The sequence below is a fragment of the Phoca vitulina genome, unplaced genomic scaffold, assembly GCF_004348235.1.
Source record: "Phoca vitulina isolate PV1807 unplaced genomic scaffold, GSC_HSeal_1.0 scaffold16, whole genome shotgun sequence".
NCBI lineage: Eukaryota > Metazoa > Chordata > Mammalia > Carnivora > Phocidae > Phoca > Phoca vitulina.
Window position 1 is genome coordinate 29,680,969 of NW_022589719.1, and position 18,000 is coordinate 29,698,968.

General features: G+C 47.5%; 1 protein-coding gene, 1 long non-coding RNA gene and 10 other non-coding genes across 15 annotated transcripts in view; 2 read left to right on the plus strand and 10 right to left on the minus strand.

Annotated features, from left to right (window-relative positions):
* Positions 1-1,522: 1,522 nt before the first annotated feature.
* LOC116638966 lies at positions 1,523-1,713 on the minus strand. Its single transcript, XR_004300735.1, has one exon. It is a non-coding gene; the product is annotated as a U2 spliceosomal RNA (small nuclear RNA).
* A 6,751-nt stretch (positions 1,714-8,464) lies between these two features.
* On the minus strand, positions 8,465-12,229 carry LOC116638575. 3 transcript variants are annotated; one of them, XR_004300710.1, is made up of 12 exons: positions 12,160-12,229; positions 11,764-11,815; positions 11,422-11,505; positions 11,146-11,196; positions 10,770-10,804; positions 10,434-10,580; positions 10,104-10,150; positions 9,885-9,921; positions 9,634-9,670; positions 9,159-9,252; positions 8,891-8,921; positions 8,465-8,708 (listed from the first exon to the last, which is right to left on the minus strand). It is a non-coding gene; the product is annotated as an uncharacterized LOC116638575 (long non-coding RNA). The 3 variants fall into 3 exon arrangements; XR_004300711.1 differs by having other exon boundaries at positions 8,599-8,708; positions 10,104-10,580; positions 11,442-11,505; positions 12,160-12,211; XR_004300709.1 differs by having other exon boundaries at positions 8,599-8,708; positions 10,104-10,580; positions 12,160-12,211.
* Positions 8,993-9,117, minus strand: LOC116638981. The gene has a single exon (XR_004300748.1). It is a non-coding gene; the product is annotated as a small nucleolar RNA SNORD22 (small nucleolar RNA).
* On the minus strand, positions 9,399-9,467 carry LOC116638979. Its single transcript, XR_004300746.1, has one exon. It is a non-coding gene; the product is annotated as a small nucleolar RNA SNORD31 (small nucleolar RNA).
* On the minus strand, positions 9,747-9,816 carry LOC116638977. Its single transcript, XR_004300744.1, has one exon. It is a non-coding gene; the product is annotated as a small nucleolar RNA SNORD30 (small nucleolar RNA).
* LOC116638972 lies at positions 9,994-10,060 on the minus strand. Its single transcript, XR_004300740.1, has one exon. It is a non-coding gene; the product is annotated as a small nucleolar RNA SNORD29 (small nucleolar RNA).
* On the minus strand, positions 10,265-10,390 carry LOC116638982. The gene has a single exon (XR_004300749.1). It is a non-coding gene; the product is annotated as a small nucleolar RNA SNORD22 (small nucleolar RNA).
* LOC116638973 lies at positions 10,873-10,947 on the minus strand. Its single transcript, XR_004300741.1, has one exon. It is a non-coding gene; the product is annotated as a small nucleolar RNA SNORD28 (small nucleolar RNA).
* Positions 11,269-11,341, minus strand: LOC116638975. Its single transcript, XR_004300742.1, has one exon. It is a non-coding gene; the product is annotated as a small nucleolar RNA SNORD27 (small nucleolar RNA).
* LOC116638976 lies at positions 11,621-11,694 on the minus strand. Its single transcript, XR_004300743.1, has one exon. It is a non-coding gene; the product is annotated as a small nucleolar RNA SNORD26 (small nucleolar RNA).
* Positions 12,067-18,000, plus strand: part of SLC3A2 (solute carrier family 3 member 2) — a 19,603-nt gene continuing 13,669 nt past the window's right edge. Inside the window, exon 1 of one of the 2 annotated variants that reach the window (XM_032414690.1) lies at positions 12,067-12,083. The gene's annotated coding sequence lies outside the window, so the exon portion shown is untranslated. Of the gene's footprint in view, positions 12,084-12,565; positions 12,736-18,000 lie in introns of those variants that run through there. The other variant, XM_032414689.1, reaches the window with a different exon arrangement.
* On the plus strand, positions 15,500-15,684 carry LOC116638989. Its single transcript, XR_004300756.1, has one exon. It is a non-coding gene; the product is annotated as a U2 spliceosomal RNA (small nuclear RNA).

Sequence of the window (18,000 nt, forward strand, 5' to 3'; positions counted from 1 at the left end):
AGAACCTGGCTGGTTCCGTGGGAAGAGTTTGCGACTTTTGATCTCGGGGTCTCGAGTTTGAGCCCCCAGGTTGGGTGTAGAGATCACTCAAAAACAAACAAACAAAAAGCTGGAAGAGTAAAGATCCCCTAACTTCGCCAGCTGGTTTTGCTTTACGAAGACGAAATCTGGAGATAACTTGTGATCTGAAGAGTAACTTGACAGTTTTGCACTTGGAGTGGAAGGCATCCTAACCGGACCGCGTCGCCTGAAGCCAGACCTAGTCCGTCTCCCGGCTCCGAAGCATCATGTACATCTTGTTTTCTGTACAAGTCAAGAAGGAAGAGCGCACTTCAGAAACAATTCAAATCACTAATGAGGCTCATGGTTTCAACCTCGATGTATAAAAGACACAAAAGGAAGAAAGATGGGGAAATTGAAATCTTAAAACAGGAATCTGGAAAGTGGAGGTAGGGGCGTCGTTTTTCTTTCCTCACATTGAGGTTTGGTGATGGTAAAACTCAGCTCCAACTGAGAGTAGAAATCTTCAAAATTAAAACTATTTCTCCCAGGGACAAACTGCTTCTTTACAATGTTGTAACAGCCCCTTCTTTGAGTGACTGTTTCTCTGAAATTAGAGAACCAGAAACCGTTTGAAATTGTATCAGTACAGAGCTGCTGGTGAGAGTTCTGAGCATCACATTCCACATTTATCTTAACGTTGTATTACCAAGGAAACAAGCGCCCTGGGTCTACTTCACAGTCTACACCTGATACTCACCTCTTTGCGCCCCCCGCCCCCGTCCCCGCCCCCGCAGCCCTACTTTGTATTGAGCCTATCACGTTAAATTAAACCTAAATCCCCCCTTACCTTTAACACCCTACATTTACATCCTTTATTTTGTGAGACATCCTCTGTTGGACGGTTTCTCTCATTGTCAGGTCGGGGACACACCTGGGGCTTAGGCTAGACGAGGCGACCCAGTAGTCTCCAGGGGTAAAACGGAGACGTAAGGAAAGGCAAATGAAGTACTTCGCCCCCCGCCCCGAACGCAATCAGGTAATTTATGAATCTTATACTTTTTCTAAAGGTAGAGTAATGCCTGTGCGTAAAAAGGAAGATAAAGCTGCGGCTCTTCCACTTCGGATTGAGAAGGTCCCCTTCGTAATAACTGTCCCTGGGCGAGAACGCGTGACAACGCATCAAATATAACAAGAAAATACTAACTTAAAAGTGCGGGAAAGTAGTGAGTAACTACGCTCATCTTGCAGTCAACCTGTATTGTTCTCCTGTCCTACATTTCTTAGCCCTATCAAACTCTCCTGGGTTCAAGTACTACAAATAGTCTTCCATAAAACTTACCCAAAAAAATACTAATACACTAAACAAAAAAACTTTGTTTTTGCATTAAGAAAAATGAGAAACAGAAACACAAATCAATAATCTTTCGTCTGAACATTACCCACAAAACTCATAAACGAAAAGAGAACAAACACGGAACACCCCAAATTCTTACTTTTGAAACACCAGTTATTCCCCCGAAGGGGGTGCACCGTTCTTGGAAGTACTGCAATACCAGGTCGATGCGTGGAGTGGACGGAGCAAGCTCCTATTCCATCTCCTAATTCCAAAAATCCATTTAATATATTGTCCTCGGATAGAGGACGTATCAGATATTAAACTGATAAGAACAGATACTACACTTGATCTTAGCCAAAAGGCCGAGAAGCGATACTGGGACGTTGGCTTGCCGGCAACCCTTACCCTTAGGATAGCTTTTACGGTAGTGGTGATTTTGGTGGCATAATGATTAGATTACTTTGCAATGTGAAGTTCCTCTACAATTCAATTTCCCATTATTCTTACTTCATAATAATAGCTAGACTTTAAAAAAAAAGCCTTAAATTTTGTTCTTTACTTCTTTGCCTGCCTGTTCACCCTCGGTGTGCTTTACATAAGCCCGCCCCCGAACTGTTTTTACTTTCTTGGGATTGGTCCACATACAAGTCGGATTGCGATGTGGGCGTGGCCTTCCCCCCTTCTCTTCCCGCCCCACCGCGTCAGTCTGCGAGCCTGAAGGTTTTCAGGCGGTTTCCCGGGGGTGTGGGGCGGCGTTTCCTTTAGCGTGTGAATGACTGTGTGGCGGGTGCCGGCGCCCCTCTCCCGGGCCTTTATTTGGTGAGGCTGCAGCTCCCAAGCACAGGCTTTGAAGAACCGGGTTGGGATCCCTGCTCCCTAGTCCGTGACTTGATGACGTGAGGCCCGTTGCTTAGACCACCGTGGGCCCTTCGCAGAGGGGAAAAGCGGCCCCGAAAAAGGCCTTGCGGACGTTCCCGATTCCTAAACCCCGGTGGGAGAGAGGGGGTGCGGCCAGCATAGATAAAACTGAAATGAAGCACTTCCTTTGTAGGCTCAAGGCAAAGACAGCTGTATGAAAGGGTTTGAGCTCAGGCCGGGGCTGAGCAGGAACTTGGGGTCCCGTCTTCTTGGAAACTCTATTGATGGAAATGTGGAACGTTCTGTCCGAAACCTCCTTAACAAGCTCTACACCCGGGCTGGAAATAGAGGCCGAGTCTCTGTGTCAAAGTGACCGGGTGGGAACTTCCGTTCTCATTGAGAGGCTTTTAATTAGCAAAATGTCTGGGATCGATGATTTTAGAGAACAGGGTTCTCAGCAGTGTGTCCCCGATGTTACTAAACAGGGGCAGTTTCTACAGGTCCCCATAAGTAAACCCAGAGCCTCCAGGGAGGGGCTGAATTAAGAGGGCGTGGCCAGCAGAACAGTGCCCCCAACCCAGAGGCCCAGGTCCTAATTCTCACAACCTCGCAATGTATTACCTTGCAGGGCAAAAAGTACTTTGCAGATATGGTTAAGTTAGGGTTTGGGGAAGGAGAGGTTATCCTGGATTATCTGGTGGGCACCTGTGATCACAAAGGTCCTTATCAGGGCTAGAGGGACGCAGGAACCACCAGCGTCAGAGTGATGCGGCATGCAAAAGATGGATGAGCCATTGCTGGCTTTGAAGATGGAAGGGGGTCATCAGATGGATGTGGGTGGCCTTCTAGAAGCTGGAAAAGGCAAGGAAACATTCTTTTTTTTTTTTTTTAAGATTTTATTTATTTATTTGAGAGAGAAAGAATGAGACAGAGAGAGCATGAGAGGGGGGAGGGTCAGAAGGAGAAGCAGACTCCTGGCCAAGCAGGGAGTCCGATGCGGGACTCAGTCCTAGGACTCTAGGATCATGACCTGAGCCGAAGGCAGTCGCTTAACCAACTGAGCCACCCAGGCACCCAAGGAAACAGATTCTTCCTTAGAGCCTCCAGAACGGAATGCAGCCCTGCCAACACAGCTTGATTTTGGCCCAGTGAGACCCGTTTTGGACACCTGACTTCCAAGACTGCAAGATAAGAAGTTGTTTTGTTTTAAGCCACTGAGTTTGTGGTAATTTGTTACAACGGCAGTAAAAACATACAGGGGCAAAAGCAAAACTTCATTTCTTTCAATCTCAACCTTCTCCAAATTCTGCAAGACCCAACCTTGGGCAGACCACAGCCCCCTAGCTGAGCAGCCTTCACCTTCTGCCCAGGCTACAGCCAAGGGGCCCAGACTGCAGATTTGGGGCCGGGGGTAGTTCCCTAGGCACCTGGCCTTCGGCTCAGGTCATGATCCCAGGGGCCTGGGATGGAGCCCCACATTGGGCTCCCTGCTCAGTGGGGAGCCTGCTTCTTCCTCTCCCTCTGCCATCCCGCCGTTTGTGCTGTCTGGCTCTCTCTCTCTGTCAAATGAATAATCTTAAGAAAAAAAAAAGAACTTAGAATTACAGGGCCGCCTGGGTGGCTCAGTTGGTTAAACGTCTGCCTTTGGCTCAGGTCATGATCTCAGGGTTGTGGGATCAAGCTCCCTGTCAGGCTCCCTGCTCAGTGGGGAGCCTGCTTCTCCCTCTCCCTCCCTCTGCTTGTGCGCGATCTCTCTCTTTGTCAGATAAATAAATAAGATCTTAAAAAACAAAAACAAAAACGTAGAATTACATTTGCTCCTGGGAGGCTATTTGTCCATTTGTTTATGCTTATTGAGCACACACTCTACAATGATAAAATCAGGCATGGCCCTTGCCTTCATGATGTTCATAGTCTACTGGGGAAAACCGGGAGAAGAATCCTGGGGTCCTCCAGGCAAGAGCTGGTGGGGACCCGGGCAGGGGTGGCTCTATGGCAGAGGTGGAGGGAAGTGGGGGAGTTCACAGAGAATCACTGGCTTTGATGACAGGAAAAGCGAGGCACAGATGAGGGGGTCCCGGAGGCCCTGTGTGCAGGCCCATGCCAGGGTTGGCCGGGGGAGCACTGCCCCTGACTTAAGGCTGGTTCCACCTGGCCCACTTTCCTGTGGCGACTCTGGGGTGGATTTGGGCAGCTCCTGGGCAAGAAGCACCAGCTCTCCTCTGGGCCACCAGTTTCACCCTGTCTGCTAATGTGTATCAGCCCCCTGGCTCTCTAGAAATTTGAACGTACACTTTCCGCTGAAAGGCTCTCATCCAGTGCCTGGGCTTTCTATGCCCCAGTGGCAGCTGATTCCCTGTCTCCAGCCTACCGGTCAGTGGTGCCAGGCACCATTCCAAGTGCTTTATATGTTTTAACAACCTTAAGAGAGAAGTAGTTACTATCATCTTTCTTCTCTAACAGATGGGGAAACTGAACCACAGCAGGTTAGGTGACTTTCTTAAAGTCACACAGCTAGCAAGTGGCAGGGACTCCAAACTCAGCCACCTGGCCTTGGAGCCCCCATTCCTAAAGCCTATGCCCTACCACCTTTGCTGGGCTCTCTCCCTGGATGTCCGGGAGGCATTTCAGACTCACTCTATCCAAAATGGTTCTGTGTCCCCACTGAAACATCCTTCATGCTCCCTTCATCTCACTCCTACATTCGTCAGCTTGGCCTGTTGCTTCTACTCCAAAATACATTCTGAATGACTCCGTTTCCTTCCCTGGGCTGTTCCTCAGCCTCCACATCTTGCCACCTCCTCTTTCCCATCTTAGGTCAAATGTCACCTCCTCCAAGATGCCTTCCCTGGCCACCTTCTCACCAAATCAGAGAGTCTTGTTCTCTGCCACCATTTCTCATAAATCTCAGGGTGTCTGCATTTAGCACTACTGACATTTTGGGCTGAATAATTCACTGAGGAGTGGTAGAGAGGGAGCTGTGCATTGTAGGGTCTCCCCACTGGATGCCAGTAGTACAGCACCCCCAAAGCTGTGACAATCAAAAATGTCTCCAGGGATTGCTAAGTGTGGTCTGGGGAGGGGAGGCAAAATCACCCCTGGTTGAAAACCACAGTGCAATTTCAAATATCTTATGTATTGGCTGTCTTATTTTCCTTTTCCCTCTTCCTGTAGAAAATAACCGGACAGCAGTCAACAAAGGCAAGAACAAGGCCATGGCTCTTCTGAGGAGTACACTGTGAGGTTCGGGACAGAGCACCCTGTCAGTGGGTGGGGAGATAGGGGATTGGGTGTAGCAGACCTGAGCAGGTCAGGAAATCAAAGGTCTCAGTGTCCAGTTGGGTTTCAGGTAAGTAGGTCAAGGGGTGAGCAGATGCCCCTGAAGCTCAGGGGAGAGGTCTGAGGCATCGGGAACAGGGGGAGCCAGGCCTCAATCATTCCAGCACTCTCCCCCATTTCTCCACGTTGTCTGTTATTTCTTTCGTCTTTTAGCCAAAGTAGCCATCGACTTGGACCTGAATTTGAATTCATTTGCCCAATGGTGAAAATAGTGCTCCTGGAAGGTTTCATTGTCAACCAGACTCTTCTGCTGAATATTGCCTGGCTCCTGTGCCGGCTTAGACCCAGCTTTGGTTCCATCACCTGCTTGCTAAACTTCCCTAGGCTGGATTAGATCAGCAGTGTCCTGGAGACTCCCAGAGAAAACAGCCCGGCCTAATGGTTAAGCACCTAGGACTTTAACTATTGACCCGACCCGACCCGACCCTCCCCTGCTATTCTAGCTCTGTGATAGCAGGCAAGTTCCTTGTCTCCTTGTGGGGTCCCTCTTCCAGCCGAGGATACTTGTGGCACCTACCTCCCGTGGTTAGTCAGGGGGAGAGGTCCTGCACATAGGGGCTGGTCTAAAAGCCCCACACTTGCTTGTGGTTGTCAGTCTCAGTTCCACCTGACCTCTTTGTGGCTTTAACACAATTCATCTGGTATTTCCAGATTAGCACTCTGCCGATTGTCCCACTGCTTGCGGTACCTCATTGTGGGTTTCTAGTGTTCCTCCCCACGTTCCTCCCCCCCCACCCGCCGCTTTAAAACTGGTCCTCCTTCAGGGTACTTGCATGTTTTTTTCTTATGCAACCCATTTTCATAGCTGAATTACTGTATTGACAGCTCTCAGATCTGCATAGTTACCATTTAATGAGCAAAAAATCCACATTTTTTTTAAGATTTTGAGGTGGGGGAGAGGGAGAGAGAGAGAGAAAGTGTGAGAGCGAGCTCGCACAAGCAGGGGGAGGGTCAGAGGGAGAAGCAGGCTCCCCGTTGAGCAGGGAGCCAGACAAGTTGGGGCTCAATTCCAGGACTCTGGGATCATGATCTGAGCTGAAGGCAGATGCTTAACTGAGCCTCCCAAGCACCTCAAATGCATGTTCTTTAAATTAAGTTGCCTTATAGTTTTTTTAAATGATTTTTTTAAAAAAGATTTTACTTGAGGCTGCAGGTGGGGAGGTAGAGGGTGAGGGAGAGTCTCAAGCAGACTCCATGCAGAGCGCACAGCCCAGAGCCCCAGGCAGGGCAGATCCCAGGATCCCAAGACCAGGACCCAAGCCAAAACCAAGAGCCGGACACTCAACCGACTGAGCCACCCAGGAGCCCCTAAGTTGCCCTATAGTTCTAACATAATCTGCATACTTTAAATTTTACCTATAGATGGGAATCCCATTTTGAGCAACAGAAGGATGTTCACTATAAGAACTACTTATGTCAGGGCACCTGGGTGGCTCAGTCGTTAAGCATCTGCCTTCAGCTCAGTTCATGATCCCAGGGTCCTGGGATCGAGCCCCCATTGGGGTCCCTGCTCCATGGGAAGCCTGCTTCTCCCTCTCCCACTCCCCTTGCTTGTGTTCCCTCTCGCGTTGTCTCTGTCAAATAAATAAAATCTTAAAAAAAACAAACCTACTTATGTCAACCAGAATTGCCTGATGGGATGGGGATGGAAGTTGTTCACTAAGTGTGAAGATTTGAGCCTCCATGTGAGGCAACTGTTTAACTGCTCTAAAGATTAAGCATCGACCTATGCACACAAAGGTCACCCCAGACAGTGCTTCTACTTTGACTTCCTTTACTGTCCTTCATCCCCAAAGCCAGCTTGCCTAGGGACAATTAAAAAGATTTGGGGGCACCTGGGTGGCTCAGTCAGGTGTTGGCGTCCTGGGATCCAGCTTCTGTTGGGCTCTATGCCCAGTGGGGAATCTGCTTGGATTCTCTCCCCCTCCTGCCCCGCACACTAAAATGTATCTCTAAAAAATAAAAAGCATTGAAATTACCAGGTTTGTGTGGAGACAGGGAACCCATCTTAATGATCTTAACTCCACTTCCTAAATTTATGTCCAGATACAATGGCACATGGAGACAGATGGATATTCATTGCAAATCACATTCATGTAGGTGTTCACAGAGCACCCCTAACTGATGTCCTAAGTGAGTAAGTTCTACTTTCCCACTGAGAGAACAAATGGAAGGAGGGAAGCCTGGGTGGCTCAGTTAAGCATCTGCCTTTGACTCAGGTAATGATCCCAGGGTTCTGGGATCTAGCTCCCTGCTCAGCAGGGATTCTGCTTCTCCCACTCCCTCTGCCCCTCTCCTGGGCTGTGCTTTCTCTCTCAAATAAAATCTTAAAAAAAAGAAATGGAAGGCAGACAAACACAAGCAAGGTCATTCCAATCAAAGTATATTTACACCAACAGCATAAACTGACAATGATTAGCCAAGGTAGGCCTTTTAGCAGTTGACTTTTAAGTAGGCTCCATGCCCAGTGTGAAGCCCAACGCAGGGCTTGAACTCATGACCCTGAGACATCAAGTTGGATGCCTACCTGACTGAACTACCCAGGGGCCCCCAGCAGTAACTTTTGAGCTGAGAGTCCCTGAATGAGTCACCTCCATGAAAGAGCGCAGACCATTCCAGAAAAAGAATGTAGAGACCCACAGGTTCACTACAGGAACAGAAACTCAAGGGTTGTAGGCCTGATTCTACAGAAAAAGCAGACTCCACAGAAACCATGTTGAAGTTTCATGGGCAGAAAAGGGCAGTGAAACACCAAAATCTGACAGCCACTTTTTTTGAGTCTAAGGGATCCTTGATGGTCATACTCCAGCCTCCTAGGGCCTTCAGCCAAGCCTGCTAAAGTTACCACCCAAACCCCAGCAGACATTTCACACAGTGAGGCACATGGCAGGTGGTGGTGAACCTTAGGAGATCTACTGAGGCTCCTTGAACACTGCTTCCCCGAGCTGGACAGCAGTAGGCAACCTGCCACACTAAATAGAACAATGCTGACAAGGGCAAATTCCCCAGGATTATTTCCTTCTGCCCACCTAGACACTCAAACACATGAACCACGATAAAGGTTAAACTTTTATTTAGAAAGGCTGAAACAATTGTATGCTAATTTCCACAGGTAGGTTGTACAAAAAATGACCTGAAGATTTCCTTTTAGTATCCCCGAAGAACTGGATTCCTGTACAGGAAAGAAAGAAAAAAAAAAAGTGAGTCTCCTTATTAGGTAAGAATGTATTATGTTGAGTTTATAAGGGGCTATCCTTTAAACTAGTTCACGTTAAAAAGCTTGTTTCCAGGTATACTTTTCTGTTTATCTTAGTCTATTAGATACTAAACACCAATATTTGAACAGATGCATACCTGTGATATGGGCCTTGTTCTTTTTTCACACCTGGAACACAAATATACAATCGACTTCAGCAAGTGATTTATTCCCTTTCCCATATTTAGAAATCCCTTATGATCCCTCAGACAGTTCCTTCTGGAACAGGCTTCCTCTTTTCCCCCAGCCAGCCCCAGTGGGTTCACCTTTACAGGCTCTGGGACTAGGACAGGAGGTAAGACATGTGACTGTTTCTTCACTGGGAGTTCTAGTTTGGGCTACCCTGCACCACCTAGATTTACTCACCTCTGACTTCAGACTGGAGCTGAGCAGAAAAACGGCTGAGGGTTCCTGCAGAAGATTGAGAACTAAGCCTCTCAAACATCTCCGGTCCCTATAGCTGAGAGCAAAGGCACATCTGTAAAGGCTTTGTAGGTTTCAGAATGCCTATTTTACAGTAACCACCAGGTAGTCCACAGAACTTCCTATTGGCTTGAAGCCAGTTGATAAACCTCTCACTGTTGTCACTTCGTTCCAAGGCAAGCTCACAGCTCAGAAAATACCTTTCAGTCACAATGATCAGACTGGGGCGGTATTGAATTCATCACTGGTGAGGGGGAGCTTGTTGTAGGTGGTTCAGAATGGCCACAGACAAGCCTCTGGAGTGAGCCAGTAAGGTCTTCTTATAGCCACCCAGACAAGTGCCACCCAACACACACACCCCCTAAAAACACCCGGCAAATTTTATATAGCAGCTAAGTGATGTTACAAAGGCATTTACCTCAAATCATTCTTGGGCTCCACACAAGGCACTGGACCTGAAACAATTAAGAACAGTCAGTAATGCTTACGTCCAACAATAAAAGTTGTTCCTGCTTAAACTATCATTCCTAGGAAAATCAGATTTCCGAGTCTCAGCAGCAAGTTATCAGCCGAACGAGATTCCATGTAAGTCATCATGCATTTAGACCCTCGAAAGGGTATTTTTTTCTACCCAATATGCTCCATGAACCACATATGGAAACAACTCACCTTTGCGCACACAAGCAGGTTAATGGGTTGACAGCACCTAGAGAAAGACAAAAACGTAGGTGGATAAAAAGCCCTTCCACATAGCATCCCTCCACTCCTGCCTTCTCCAGTTTCTCAGGTGTTCACTTATTTTCATTGTGTAGGTCATAGTGAGCTAGTTTGATTCATCATGGAAACTACCTATTTGGTGGCATGAGCCACAGACATTAATCCACTAACCTGTTAACTCTGGAGGCTTTTGGGCAGCACACAGGAACAAGCTGCTCCTGAAAGAGATTACATAATTAGTGAAGGACCTAAAACAGCCACATCCATTCTAGCTATGGTTAATGGATTTAAACTAAAAAAAGCCAAGCAGATGCTATTCACAGGCATACACTGTACCTCAGACAGTTCCTTACGAACAAATTCTCATCCTTTCTCCCAGGTAGCCCCAGTGGGTTCACCATTACTGGCTCTGGGGCTGGAACAGGGGTAAGACAGGATGCTTGCTTTCCTCACTGGCACATACTCTGGCAAGCCACAACCACTAAGGTTACAAGTACTCACCATCCTTAACGCTCTCCAAAAGTTCAACCCTGGGCAGAATCATCAATGAACATCTACAAGAAATTGATCAAGGGACGCCTGGCTGGCTCAGTTGGTGGAGCATTCGACTCGAGGTCATGAGTTTGAGCCCCACGTTGGGCATGGAGCCTATGTAAAATAAAAATAAAAAAATAAAACTGCTCAGAAGAAATAGATCAAGAAACATCACTACTACAAGAACCAGAAACCTATATGGGTCAATGAAATGTCTGGTCACAACAAAACACCCACAATGGAATCATCCTTTGGATAACGAATTCACACATATGCTCATCAGTATTGGGAGAAGCTACTTACTTTAAGATAGAGGAATGTGTCACCATCAGGACAACCTGCAAAAGGGGAACAAATGGTTATCTCAAAATATAAAACGGAATAAAGTTTCTTCATTAACAGAAACTGCCATCAGAACTCTAACATGCTATTAATTGTCGCACCTCACAGAGGATCAGCATATCTATTCAAATCATCTGACAGTTGACATACGGGTGAGGGAGAGCACACCCTCACGAGAACTGTACTGTTAGGCTGCTCTCTCCCTCCACAGCAAAGTCATCACAAGAGAACAAGCTGGAAGGAGCAAAAAGGCAACGCTGCTCCACTGGCCATTTGCTCTCCTGGTTGTAGGCAAAACCGGACAACACTCCAATCCCCCACCTGAACAATTCATTACCTGTATTCACCCTGGGAGGCAGTTGGGTTCCTCAGGCCTAGTGATGAGATGCTAAAACAGAAAAGGAAGGCATTATATGTACCTAAGAATAATCACTCATAGACCCTTGAGTACTCCTGGCCCACTTCTCAGTAGGAAGATGACATCACTTTAAGTTCAGCCATATGCTTGTCTGTTTTTATGTTCATCATGGAGTGGTCAGCACAATTTGAACAAGAACAAACCCCACCTAGACACTGTGCCCACCCACACCTGCGGAAATCATTGCCTACCCACCTGGAGCATTACCGTAATACCTAGTTTGCACGACAGGTCTTGTCCCATCCTCCAACCTGTAAGGTCTTTTGAGCTGAACCACATCTGAAAAAAAAAAAACGAGGCGCACCCCTCACTTAGTTCCATACCTTGCAGTCTGTCTCACGTCTGTGCCCTAACACCTCCGCGCTAAAACCCCAAGCGTTTGCTGCGGGATGGTGCTACTCAGAACTTTTATGTTTTCTCCACTATCCATCAGAAAGAGAGAGTTCAATTTAAGTATCATCCCCGTAGCACATCCCACGGGACTTGCGTAAACTCCACAACGGAGAACAGTGGTAAAGGATGGGCGTAAACACTCACCCTAACAAGTCGGCTCCTCTCCGTTCTTCAGCGTTCCAAGTGCGCCCGAACCCTGCAGACGAGAGGACAGTAAATCAACATTCGTGATTTCACAATCGCTTTTTCCGGAGCTACGACTGTGTTGGACTTCGGCTATGCGAGGCCCGTCTCCTCAGAGAGTCTTATCCTCACGGAACTCAGTACAGGTCTGTGAAAAGGTTCTCATCACAGAGAGGGCCGCCGCCACGGCCCGCCATCGCCATTTTGTCCTTCACAAAGCTCCGCTGCTGCTTCGTGGATTCAAGGCCATGGCCGAGATCTTACCCTCCCCCCGCCAACCAGTAAGTGCAACCTAAATGCTCAGGCGTGCTACGCTCACTTGGTTTACGAAAATAGAACAAAAAAGACTCCACTCACCTAACGCCGCGGAAAAATGAGACCGAAAGGCCGTAGCGAGATACTTAAATACCACCTCGCAGAGGCCCACGGGATTTGGGGGTGGGACTATGGCGGGCGCAGGCGCATAAGGAGAGGGCGCGCGAGCCCGGGGAGTTGTGGGTAAAGAATTCCAGGGAAGGCGGGAGTGCCATGTGCGCCCTCAGGAGCTGGGGCGCGAAAAAGACGCGCTTGCGCTTTAGGGAAGTGCGCGGGCGCTCCTGTCTGGCGGCGGGGGGTCTGTACCCCAGGCTTTCTCTGGGACGAGAGCGCGGAGGCCTTGGCTTCGCACCGGTGGTGGGCGACCCTCTGCCTCCGTCACCGCTGCCTGCCCCCACACCCTTCCCGGAGCACTCCCCTTACTTACATACACACCCTAAACCGGTGTGCAGGCTCCGCCTCCACGGATCCCGAACCTCCTGCAGCCTCGACCGGTGTCATCTCGGTCCCACGCCTGCCGCCCAGGCGCATTCCAGGACTGGTGCGCAGGGTCCCTGCTGAGCGGGCGGCTTGGAGGAGGTCCTTTGCATGAGCCATTTCGGGAAAGTGAATCCGGCCGTAAGTGCTCTGCTTGAGTCTTCTGATAGGGTCTGATTTTTCCTGAGCGGCCACCTATGACCTGCTGTCTAGTCCGCTGTCGCTAGGAGCTTGGCTTGTAGTTGGGCTAATATCGCTATCATTGGAAGCACTGTTTTAAGCACACTACACGAATTGATTAGTTCTCCCAAATCCCTAGATAGCCCATTTTATAGATAAGGGACCCTAGGTGTAAAGAGTTCTTACAGAGCTGCTTGCATCTCCCAGCTGATCGTCAAGGTGGTTCCAGTCACCTCTAGACCGTTAAGACCAATTGGCTTGGTTCATCAGTAGTTTGCGGTAAGCACCTAGTGTACTTGCAGGTTTTAGAAACATTGCCTAAGCTCTGACTATGTGCTCTGCTGTATGACCTCACCTAATACTGCAACCTGGGGAGGAAGGTATTAAGGTAATGTTACAGATGAGGAGACTGAGGTCTAGGGAGGTTAAGTAACTTGCTGGGTATTATCCATTTAAGAGATATCAGAGGCAAGCAGTCTGCAAATCCAGGCAGTCAGATTCCATGCCTGCACTTCTGACCACTATGCTTTACTGCTCTCATCTCACAGTTCCTGCTCAAGGTAGTCAGGGAGCAGGCAAATGCACAGGAAACAAATGGAATGATCCCTGGGTCCTGTTTCTCAGTCTTTTTTTCATTATCGTCTCCTCCTCCCCAGGAGCCTTAAAAAGACATTTCCCCCTTCAATCCCACTCATGAAATTTTAATACCACTGATATACTGCATATCTGCTTATGTACGATGGCCCTTTGGTGGGCCAGAAACCTCTTTAATATCTAAGATTTTTCTGCCCCTCCCCCTGCCAAACCGATTGTCACTCTTTCAGGGGCAACGTTGTCCCTATGTGTGTCCCAGGGTAACATAACAAGTATTCACAACGAGAGAATTCCAGTTTGAATACATTTAGGGACAAATAAATTTATTTACTCAGCAAATATTAATTGCTTGTTCAAATACATGATTGAAAAGTTGTAACAAGGGGCGCCTGGGTGGCTCAGTCGTTAAGCGTCTGCCATCTCAGGGTCCTGGGATCGAGCCCCACATCGGGCTCCCTGCTCGGCGGGAAGCCTGCTTCTCCCTCTCCCACTCCCCCTGCTTGTGTTCCCTCTCTCGCTGTGTCTCTCTCTGTCAAATAAATAAATAAAATATTTTTTTAAAAAATTGAGCACAGGCTTGGAGCTGGAACAGAAAGGAAGTGTATGGATGTTTCCAAAAGTTGGAAAGAGGCAAGTTATTGTTTGGTGTCCTTTTGATGTTGTAAACTGGGCCAACACACCCTGGGGGTTATCTGATTTTCTAGGGAGTGTGCACTTTTGTTGGACTTCCTATTTGCTCTTGATTTGGTTATTTTATAATTCTTTGATATCCTTGTGTGACATTAGCCAGTTTTATATCTACCTATGAACAAATTAATTCATATCAGCATTCTTGACGGATGGACTCTAAAATACTCCTTTCCTAGAATTTTCTTTTGAACAAGTCTTAAATCTTATTTTTTCTCTCATTAGTAGGTTGCATAAAATCTTTTTTTAAAAAGGTTTTATTTATTCATTAGAGAGAGAGAGCTTGCGCGCGCAGGGGAGCAGCAGAGAGAGAGGGAGAAGCAGGTTCTCCACTGATCAGGGAGCCTGATCCAGCGCTCCATCCCAGGACCCCGAGATTATGACCTGAGCTGAAGGCAGATGCTTAACCAACTGAGCCACCCAGGCACCCCTTTCCTGTGGTTTTTACAACAAATTTAATCTGGCTCCCTGGCTCTGGTTTCCTCCCTTTTAATCAATCCATTCTCTACCTTGTAGCAGAGAGATCTTTCCAAATAAAACATCTGTGGTCAAGTCTCACTTCTCAGGGGCACCTGGGTGGCTCAGTCGTTGGGCGTCTGCCTTCGACTCAGATCATGATCCCAGGGTCCTGGGATCGAGCCCTGCATCAGGCTCCCTGTTCGGCAGGAAGCCTGCGTCTCCCTCTCCCTCTCCCCCTGCTTGTGTTCCCTCTCTGGCTGTGTCTCTCTCTGTCAAATAAATAAAATCTTAAAAAAAAAAGAAGAAAAAAGTTAAAAAAAAAAAAAGTCTCATTTCTCAGCTCATAATCCTTCAGTGCCCTTCCATAGTCTTTAGGCTAAAGACCAGACCATCAATATAGCCATCAAGACCCCTGCTTTCCTTGGCAATTTTTTTTTTTTTAACCACTTCTCCCTCCCCAAGCCTGATCTACCCTGCCTCCCATTTTAACTCTTTTAGGTTCATGCCTGTGTAAATCATCACTGTATCCTTGTTGCCTGGCAGAATGCAAGACACTAAGAAGGATTCAATATATATTAGTTTATCTCCATAAATCTGGAATGACCTTTTTCCAGCCTCAATTCATTGCCCTACATACGGTATGAGCGCCTTGCTTAGAGGTCTGGCGAGTTTCCTCAGGGAGCAACCCTGCCCCCACGTGGCTGCAAGAGGCACTGCCTCCCTTAAGGGAGGAGGAGGATATGCAGATTACCACTGTTTTGCCAGGAATTGGGAGACCTGCCAGTAACCTTGGTGGAGAAACAGTCCCAATTTGATAACAGAATTATCTGGATTGTGGTAAAGTGTGACATTGGGAAGGATTAGCCTGGTCTCAGGGGAGATGAGGATGTTGAAGAGTATAAGGACAGGCTCACGTGCTTTATTTGTAGACCGGAGGGAGGAAGGTTTGGGACGGAAGGCACGATGGGGAGTTAATACAGGTAGTATCAATTCTCGGCCTTTTGGCTAAGATCAAGTGTGGTATCTGTTCTTATCAGTTTAACATCTGATACGTCCTCTATCCCAGGACAATGTATTCCATTGATTTTTGGAGTGGGAGCTGGAATAGGAGCTTGCTTTGTGTACTCCATGCATCGTTTCCCTGGTCCCTGGGTGTTTAATGGGGTTGATATACTTGGAGTTAGAGTAATCCCACATCAGGCCTTTGGCCTGGGAAAAAGAGCTATCACAGTGGTAAAGACAAAGTAGAAGTCTCTGAAACTGCCCCGTCCCCATTCCAGGGATGTCCTTTCTTCCCATTCTCTCCTTAACCCATTGCACTCTAGCTCCTGTACCTTCCCCTCCACGAGGCCACTACTGACCTCATTCACTTAATCCCAGAAGATAGTTCCATCTTTTTTTTTAAGATTTTATTTATTTATTTGAGGGACACCTGGGTGGCTCAGTCGTGAAGCATCTGCCTTCCGCTCACATCATGATCCCAGGGTCCTGGGATTGAGCCCCGCCTCGGGCTCTCTGCTCAGCGGAAAGCCTGCTTCTCCCTCTGCCTGCTGTTCCCCCTGCTTGTGCTCTCTCTCTCTCTGTCTCTCTCTTCCTCTCTGACAAATAAATAAATAAAATCTTTTTTAAAAAATAAGATTTTATTCATTTATTTGAGAGAGAGAGAAAGTGAGAGACAGAGCATGAGCGGAGGGGAGGGGCACAGCCCCCCCTTTTAAAGTAATCTCCACACCCAACATGGGGCTGGAACTCACAACCCCAAGATCAGGAGTAGCACAGTCCACCACTGAAGCAGCCATGTGCCCCAATACTTCCATCTTTCTTGACCTCTCAGTAGCATTTGACACTGTTGACCTGCCCTTCTTCCTGAAGTGTTCTCAACCCTTGCTTTCTGGGACCCTGCCCTCTCCTGGGTCTCCTCTTGCTTCTTGGCTATTTTCACTATCTATCCCTACACATTCTTCAGGGCTCTGCCCCAGGTCCACTTGTTTTCTCATTCACTATGCTCTGCCTAGACCAACTTACCCATCATCTTGGCCTCATTTACCATATATATGCTGCCATGTCCCCAACATCATCTCAACCCACGATCTTCTGAACTGCACACCTTGTATCTAATGGTCTGCCAGACATCTTCATTGGGATTGCCCATAAACAGCTCCACTTGTCCAAAACTGAATTCGTCGTCTTTTCCTACAAATCTGTTCCTTCTCCAGTGTGCCCTCTCTTGCTCAATTGTCTAAGCCAGAGTGTGATCATTATCTCCAGAGCTGATGCACTGTAAATGCTCTCCAGCCAAAGACTGCCAGGAACGTATTTGTATTGGAGCAACTTGGGTTTATTACTTGTTACAGTGAGGAAGAACCCACACCAGGGGAAACCGCAGGGTGTCTCAGTAGGAGGGCGTTAGAAAGAACTTATTGTAGGATCTGGGCTTGTGTTAGGCGATTTTGGGGAGGGTTTAAACAAGTGAGGCTTTACTTTTTTACTTTTTTACTCCGGATTTGATGTTTTCAGGAAGTGGCATCGTTTTATTATTGGGTATCTTAATAAGTCTTACCTAGAAGGAGGGAAGACTATAGTTGATGAGGCTAACCTAGGATTGGTGAAGAAGCAACAGTCACTCATAGTAGCCAGGATAGGGAGCTGTTTGGACTTTTGTGATTTGGACAATGTTCATGTTTTTTTTCTGTGTGCAGACGTGATTATAGAATGGGCTTGTTTTGGGCGCCTGGGTGGCTCAGTTGGTTAAGCGACTGCCTTCGGCTCAGGTCATGATCCTGGAGTCCCTGGATCGAGTCCCGCATCAGGCTCCCTACTTAGCAGGGAGTCTGCTTCTCCCTCTGACCCTCCCCCCTCTCATGTGCTCTCTCTCATTCTCTCTCTCTCAAATAAATAAATAAAATCTTAAAACAAAAAAAAAGAATGGGCTTGTTTTGACTTGACCCATCATGATCAGAGAGTGGCCTTGTCTTATGTTGATGTTCTGAAATTATGTTCAACAGGAGAACACCAAGGCCTCGGTGTAAGTGCCAGGCCAGCTTCTAGATGTCAGCAGCTGCTTTTCTCTTTCTCAGTACCCTAGCTTAAGCCATTCTCCCTGGATTTCTGCTACATATTCCCAACCTGGTTTCCTGGCTCTGACTTTGCCTTCTCCTCCTCCTTCTCCTTCTGCTTCTGCTTCTTCTTCTTCTAGTTTATTTTTAAGTAGTCTCCACCCAACATGGGGCTTGAACTCACAACCCCGAGGTCAAGAGTCCTATACTCTACTGACTGAGCCAGCCAGGCGCCCCTGACTTACCCCCTTCTAGCCCATTCTCCACATTATAGCCAGAGTAGTCTTGTGGTCTGTCTTTCTTTCTTTCTCTTTCTTTCTTTCTTTTTCTTTCTTTCTTTTCTTTCTTTCTTTCTTTCTTTCTTTCTTTCTTTCTTTCTTTCTCTTTCTTTCTTTCTTCCTTCCTTCCTTCCTTCCTTCCTTCCTTCCTT